Source organism: Penaeus monodon, chromosome 12 (genome assembly GCF_015228065.2).
Source record: "Penaeus monodon isolate SGIC_2016 chromosome 12, NSTDA_Pmon_1, whole genome shotgun sequence".
NCBI classification, from domain to species: Eukaryota; Metazoa; Arthropoda; class Malacostraca; order Decapoda; family Penaeidae; genus Penaeus; species Penaeus monodon.
The window spans coordinates 1,254,863-1,263,123 of record NC_051397.1 but is presented as its reverse complement, the minus strand read 5'-3'; positions in this window follow the sequence as shown (position 1 = coordinate 1,263,123).

The window sequence follows — 8,261 nt, the reverse complement described above, 5'->3', positions numbered from 1 at the left end:
ATTATATAAAAAAAAAAAAAAAAATTTTTTTTTTTTATATTTTTTTTAAAAATTTTTTTTTTTGGGGGGTTTTGTTTTGTATTATACTATAGGTAGGGCTTTTGAAAGAATTTATGTAATTTATGTACATATAGTATTTACACATATATGTATATGTATCATAAATATAAATATGATATAAATATATATATTTTATAAAATTATATTAAATAAAAATTATATATTTAAAATACATAAATATATATAAATATTATACATTATGTTTATACATATGCATGCTTTTTGTAATATATTTAAAATTTTGCTACGCCAGGGGGGTCTTTGCTCTGTGCAAAACATGTTTTTAAAATAAGGGGACCTGGGCAAACATGACGCGCGGGCTGTGAGCGGAGGGGCGGGGGGAAAAGCCGAGAGACGGATTTGGGTGCTGCTCCTGGAAACCTCTTGTGCCCTCTCCCCTGAAAAACTTGTGTTCCCCTGTTAAAAGTGTATCGTGCAGTGTGAAATGCTGGTTTTTCCCCTGTATTGTGCTAAGAAAAGGTACGGGAAAATAACTTGTGTAAAAAAAGGAAGACTGATCGTGTTTTTATTTCGGCCCTGCCTCGCCACTTGGGTTTCCCCTGGGGTTTTTCTGGGACCTGGATCTGGGTGCCTCTTGGAGCTTTTCATTTTCACGACCCTGATAAAACACGCCGTCTGCCTTCGCCTTTTTTTTGGGGGAGAGAGACAAGGCGGCGGCTAAAAAATGGTGTCAGGATGGGTTTTTGTATTTTTGTCAGTGAACGCACCGATTTATCAGTCGTCCAAAGAGGGCGGCACCCATGAGGGAGGGAGGCTATGATTGGGGGCGGGCCCGTTTGAGTTAACCGAGCCAGATGGACCCGATCACTCCCATGCGGGCCGGTATGGGGGGAAAGGGCCAAAGGGCAAAAGAGCAGGCACAGAGGGCACGCGAGGGCCACCATCTCTCAGATGCGGCAAGGAAGGAGAGGAACATTTCTGCCAACTTTTTGAGGGCTACAGAGCAATCTTGCATCTGTGAAGATGGAAACTCGAGTCCCAAAAAGGCCTAAACGCGTGAGAGTAACTGATGGGGGGTCGACTCTAAAAGGGCGGTTCAGGGCCTGAGGGGGAAAAAGGGGGAAAAGGAGGCGTCACAAAAGTATACGTTGCAAGCAGAAAAGGGCAGTGAGGTTCTGGCAACAGATGCCAGAGTGTCAGATTTAAAGGGGTCTGTGGGGCCCTGGCGGAAAACCCCCGGGGCCTTGCAGCGTCTGTGGGACCCGGGGGGGTCGCGAAAAGGGGCGGGGGGACCCAGGAACCGCCCCCTTGGGGTATAGGTGGGGGCAAACTGGGCCCCGGAAAACCCCCCCTCGTTGCCCCCCTCCCCCCCTTTCCTCCCCCACAGGTGTGTTGTCAGGGCCCCGCGTCTCCCCCCGCAGCCCTGGCCCCAGAATTCTTTGAGGCTAACCCAGCTGAGTATAGGGGAAAGGGGGCCTGGGGGGCATTGTCCCCCAATTTGAAAGCTGGCATTGCCCAGGGCTGGGCCAGGAAAGAAGGCCCTAAGTGAAAACGCTAAGGGGCCCCGGGGTGGAAGTTTTGGGGGGCTTTGGGCGCCATCCCAACATCCTTACCCACGGGCGGGGGCTTTAAAAAAACCCGTTTGGGGCACCCCCACCGGGCCGGGGTATATCGGGCCCATTTGAAGAAGGGGACTCGTACAGGGCGGACACTGTCCCCTGGCGCAATGTGGGGCGGGGTAAGGGGGTCTACCTGGCTGGGGAAGGATGATTGGGCCCTGGCCCCATTTTTTTGGGTAGACGCTTTGCAGGCCCAGCAGCTGCAAATTACGTCAAGCGGGCACACCCTGAGGACCTGCGGGGGCGCTGGCGGGGGCCTTTGGATTTTCGAGGCCTTCCCTGAAGGCAACCAGGGCCTGGGGCCAGCTGCTCACCCCCCCATGATTTCCCCGGGCAAAGGTAAAGTGGAGAAGGTAGCATTGGGAAGGTGACCGAGCCTTTTAAAGGCTTGTGTTGGGACTGGGGGTAAGGAAGGGGCACAGACGTATCGGTGCGGAGGGGCGGAGAACCGTCCTCTAAAGCGGACGGATTCTGATGCCTTCCAGAGTGCTCAAGGACGTAGAGTATGGTCCCATCGAGTGCATGTCCTAAGGCAAAGGGAAATGTACAGGCGATAACTGGGACAGGCTGGAGAAGGGGCCAAAAAACCCAGCCGTCCTCGGTTCCGGGGCCCCGATTTGGGGTAAGCTGCTGTCAAACCCCGCACAATGCAGGTGAAGGGCTCATAGATGGGAACCATGCCGGACAGTGGAACTGGGGCGAGAAGCCCTTGCGGCCTGATATTTTTGGCCACTATCGATTTCCAACCACCACAGAGACTGTGTGGTGTCACGGGGCATTGTGTGCAGCTCAAGCGGAGTATTGCTCGTATTGGCTGGGCAGCACGGTTGGCGGCTGCCGGTGTGTGGGCCGATCTGGATGGGCACTGCTTGCTGGGCCTTGCTCCTGACAAAGGGGAAGGCTGTGTCGACCTTTGGGCGGAAGCGGTGAGGGTGCACGGTGAAAGTTGCCCCTGCTTCCCAAAGGGTTTGGGTGTGCAAGGTAGTTACGGCTGAGCGACTGCACCTTTTCCCCCAGGACAGGCTAGAAACCGGGTCGACGTCAAAAGTGATGCTGGAGTAAGGGCCTCGTGGGGGCCCTCCAAACCTGCGCTGGGTGAGGCGTAGCGGTTTGGGGGGAGCCTTGTTGACCAGGGAGGGGTTATTTTAGTTTGGTAGCCAACTTCTTGATAACCCAGAAGGGGCCGCTGGGGCAAAACTGGGCACTTGTGAGGAAGTGGAGCATCCAAAAAGTCTCGGGGACAAGGGGTTTTGGGTTGTGTGGGGCCCTTTCCTGTTCCCCGAGGCCCCTTTGGGCACCCCCCGGGTGTGGCGTTACCATGAGCCAGGAAGCTATCCCCGGGGGCCCTGGTGAAAAAGAAAATGCGTTTTGCCCCAGTAGCGGCGTTTAGGGGTGGCAGACGCGACCGAATGAGGGCGACTTTGGACTAGGACGATGCAACAGACGCAGTGGGACCCTAGCCAGTCTTGGGGCAGGGGATACCCCAGGGTGCCACGCCAAACTACCGCCCCCCCCCCTCCTCCAGAGGATCCCCGCGAGAGCAAAGAAAGCCCCGGGGATGAAAGATTTTTTTTTTGTTCTAGGCTAAAAAATTTTATTTAAATTTCTGTAGTTTGTTTTGGTTTAGGAGTCGGCCACGGGTGCTGCTTTATAGGGGGGGGATAGTGCTACCCAGTGGGTCTTTTTCTCTGTGCGAAAATTTTAACATGAAGGGACCTGGGCAACATGACCAGCTTGGCTGTGAGCGGAGGGGCGGAGGAAAAAACCAAACGGATTGGGTGCTGCCCTGTGAAGACCCCTGTGTGCCTCTCCCCGAAAAAATTTGTGTTGCCCCGTATAACGTATCGTGCAGGTGACATGCTGGTTTTTCCCCGATTGTGCCCAAGAAAAGGTACGGGGAAAAAAACTTAAATAAAAGGGAAAAACTTCTGTGTGTTTTTTTTCTTGCCCTTCCTCCCACTTGGCGTTTCCCCCGGTGGTTTTTTGGGGCCTGTGGTCTCGGTGCCTCTTTGGGGCGTTCGGTTCACGACCCTGTATATAACAGGGCCTCCTTGTGTTGGGGCAGAGAACGGGGGACCGGCGTAACAATATTATATATGTATGTTTTTGTGTGTGTGTTGTGGTAAAAGCTCACAATGCAAAAAATAGGGTTTAATCTAGTCTTTGCATTGGGGTTTTTCTACCCTAGTATTTAAAACCCGGGATTTCTAAAAATTCAAAATTTCCCAAATTTGGTTTTTTAAAAGAAAACTCTCGTTCCTTCTGTCTCCTTCCCTGACATGGTACCTGTTTCCGAGGTTGCCCTCGCAGGGGGCCCACGGTAGAACAATAGTTTTTCCCCGAAACTGCTTGAGGGCAGTGCTCCCTTTCCCCATCTCTAAAGTTTGAAACACTCATAGGAAGGATCTCCCTTTCCCGGACTAGAAGTTCTCTACTCTTTGAACGTACTGTGCCGGTAAGGGGGTCGAGCTGCCTTCTATCGTTCACAAGTACGTTGAACTTCCGGGAGCGGGTAGTCTTCCAGCCCAAACCCCAAATTTGTCATGATTCTTCCCGGTCCCTCTCCACCCCCACGGGGGCTCTCTCTCCCAGCCTCACCGCCCGCACCCTTGGGCTCGCTTCTCACTCACCGACTTTTTCACCAACCTATCTTCCCCGTCTTTGACCCCCCCCCAACAACGTCCCTGGTTTGGCCTTTCCTTTGGTCTCCCCCCCCCCCCTTTGCTGTTGGGAAGCGGGAGCATCTCGTCTTGCAATCTTGTTTACCCACTTCAAATCCCCCTCCGCCAGGGGGTGGAAAGGGGAAATACCTGGGGCTAATTTTTTTTTCAAAGGGGTTCAATCAAACAGTTAAAGGTGAATGCTACAAAATGTTTTATTTTCACATCTATCTTGGAGTGCAGATTGACAACGCTTCTGCGGGTTTACCCAGCGCTTATTCATAGTAAACTTGACATAGAATGTGAGCCTTATTCATCTACAACTCCCACTGTTATCCAGATGTTGGACTGGGTTTCTAATGAAGCTCTCAGAAACCTGTACAGTGGTTTTCAGGTCTTCACCTGTAGAGTCCCTGTAAGCTGACAGTGGGAAGCATTTTTCAAAACGGGGGAATTGCCTGATACTCCGAGATACACGTTTTACATGAGAACTAATTCCCTAGGGCTTTACCAGTAAGGCATGGGGCACCAGATTTTGACAAGCTTCTGAGCAGCAAAGACTAAGTCATAAACCTTTTTTTTTAAAAGGGAAAACCCTAGTGCCGGGCCAATCAAGGCAAATCAACACCAGGGGGAGAAAGGTTAAGATTGGTTCCTGAGACAATAAAAAAGTATGTTGGAAGGCAGCCCGCTCGGGCCCATGGGGGCTTGTTTTTCTCCAACATGTTAAAAATAAAAAGGAGTTGTTAAATAAGGAGGGAAAAAACTCCCAGCTGTGGGGGGAAGGGGAAACCTGGCCGTTGGGTGCGCCCCTAGCCCGTGGTTTGGGAAAAACCTAAAATGGGCCAAAAGGGACTAAATGGGCCTGTTTGGCTAAAAAACCCTTGTAGGGATAAAGAGATTAAAAGGAACTGTATTTTGGGAAATGTCCCCTTCTCGCCAAAAGGGGTTTCCTTCTTGTCCTGGAGGGGTTTTTTGCTTTAAATTTTAGTTAATATTAAAAATTTTTTATTCTTTTTTAAAGACGAGCGTTAAAACTCTATAAATTTTTTAGCATTTAAATCTAACAATTTGTTCGCGCTAATAACCTAGTTTTGATGCGGCAGTAATTTTAAATAATCAGCAATCCGGAAAAGGGGTTTTTCTACCAAGATGAGATTTTGGGTTCCTTTGCGGACCATTTTCCCTGCCGGGATAACAATCCCCAAGGAGCAATATCGTGATGGCTGGTTTAGCTCCCCCGGGATTACGCTGTCCCACATACACCCAAACACCAGAATACTCTAAGAGAATTTTGGGCAGCCATGGGCAGGATTTTCCCAAGTCATACCCCAATCATTACCCCTTTGCTAAAGAAATTACACAGGGGAGCGACCCCTTCGATGGATCCAGTAATGGCGTTTAGTGGCAGTCATCCACATAGACTTCCCAAAATTTTATTTTTTACTTGGTTTATAATAAGTGGAGCAGGGATCCCAAAAATCGGGGAGTCACAGTCTTTATGCGACCGTTTTCGTCGTCGTATATATTGAAAGAGGAAAAATTTTTTTTTTATAGGAAATACACCCCATGGAGTATCAAGGTAATACGTGCCCCCTAAAAAGGGGGGTTTTTGGGGGTCGAACTGCCTTTCGCCTCAATCGACTCCCCCCCGGGCAGGGTCCCTCGCGAAGCCAGCTGGGGGCACCCCACCCCAGCAGTCCAGAGAGCAGTAGGGGTTTTTTGTTAACATTGGGTACTTTTTATATTACTTTTTCCTTTTTAAATGAGGCTTTTAAAATTTACGTTTTATAAGTAAAGTTTTTTAATAAAGATTTTTATTTATTAAATTAGATATAGAATATATAATATAAATGTAATTATATATATATTATAATATTTTATATATTATTATATATATATGATGAACAATACAATAATATATGTAAATATCTATCTCTCTCTTATTAAGGGGTGTGTTGTGTGTGGTGTGTTTGTGGGGTGTGGGTTTTTGTGTGGTGTGTGTGTGTGTGTGTGTGAAATACATACACACAAAATACATATATCATTTAGCTGTTGTTTTTGTATTACTAGATAACCCACATAAACAGAAAATTTTGCAATTATAACAGTAGATATGAAAATATACAAAAAACATATATTTAGATTTATGCACAAATACTACAATATCACAATAACATATACAGTAATTTTTTTTTAATATAGGGGTGTTGTGTGTGGTGTGGTGAATAGCTTTATATAAAATAAAAAATAAATATTTTAAAAAATAAAACTTTTTTAATAAATTTATTTCATATATATTATAATAATATATATTTTTTTTAATATATAATATATATTTTTGGGTGTGTGTGTGGGGGTGTGTGTGTGTTTTTGGTTTGTATATAATGATAGTAGATAGATAGATAGTAACAGATAAAATAGATATGAAAGGTATTTTCAATGGCAGTAACAAATATAGGTGTTATTTATATATATATATATATTATTTATATATATTATATAATATTTTAAAATTTAAAATAATATAATAAATATATATATAAAATTTAAATATGTTAAAATAATATATATAAAAATATATATAAAAATTTGTGTGTGTGTGGTGTGGGTGTGTGTGGTTTCTATGTCAAGAAAAAGATTCTTTCAAGACGTTAATTTTTTTTTTCTACGCTTGCCGATTCCCCTGAAAATGTTTTCTCAAAATGTGCATAAATGTAAACAAGGATTGCAGATTACAAGGAGTAATAGATATAGATACAGATGCTATTTAATATCAGAGTAAATGCGTAAAAAAAAACTCTAAAACTAACATTAAATTTTAGCAGAAAATAAGCAAATATTATGTGCTGTAAGATTTTGATGAATGAAATCCAAAAAAAAAAGGAACAACGTGCAGAAAAAGAATGTTTTTAAAAACAATCTTTTTCAAATCACAAGCTTATTCAGATGGACTATCCGGGGTGCTTGTTTACGGGATTTCCAAGAGAAACAGCCCGAGGCTCTGCAAGAAGTTTCAGTCACTCAAAACAGGCGAGAAACAAAAAGCGAGGACGTCGTTAACAGCACTACGTCCCCTTTAGGGCCTTGGTTTTTTTCGACCCTGGCCCCACGCCACGCCCCTCGAAAAGGGGGCATTCGCCTAGAAAAAAAAAGGGGGTAGGAAGTACCCCCCGTGGGCAGAGGGTTTCCGTTGATAGAGAAGTCTAAGTATATCAGAAAAAAAAAATAAGAATAAGAAGTGATAGATAGATGGATAGATAGATATAGGGAGGGATATACAACAGCGAATATTTTAGGGGAAACTGCCCGTTGCACCGATTTTCTTAATCGGTTTCTCTCTGTGAGCACTGATGTAAAAACGCTTGTCATAAAAAAAATACATTTGCATTTATCAATTTTTAAAGATCAATTATTTGCAGAATAGTCTACATTAAAGCTCTACTAAAATATATCTAAAATATCCTTCTTTGCAGATAAATGCCTGACAAGACAAGACAAGACGAATTTCTCCTGGAAACCATAGAAAGTCCACTCGACTTCGGTCTTGACAAATAGTAGGTTGTCAATTTAGTAGCAGCAGTAACTGTGGGGATAAGCAGAGGTGTGAATTGGGGAAGCCCCAAAATTTTTCTGAAAACACGGTTTTCAAAAAAGTTTACCCGTTTTCAAGAAATAATAAAGGGCTTCATAAGAAAACAAATACATAGACATATCCTCTATTGTATAATGATTGTATCTCCAGTAAAAAAAAAAAAAAAAAACATTATCACAAACGACGCATTATTGCTCTGCAAATCCAGACTTCTCAAATGTTTTAGATATCATTCTCCATTCTAAGCCGTCATTTACCCTTTAAACCCCAATCTTTCCCATGGTTAAACGTCCCCCTTGCCTACCGACCAGAAAAACCATTAGGCCGTTTTGAACAGGGAATACGGGTTTTCAGTGTCGCATAGTG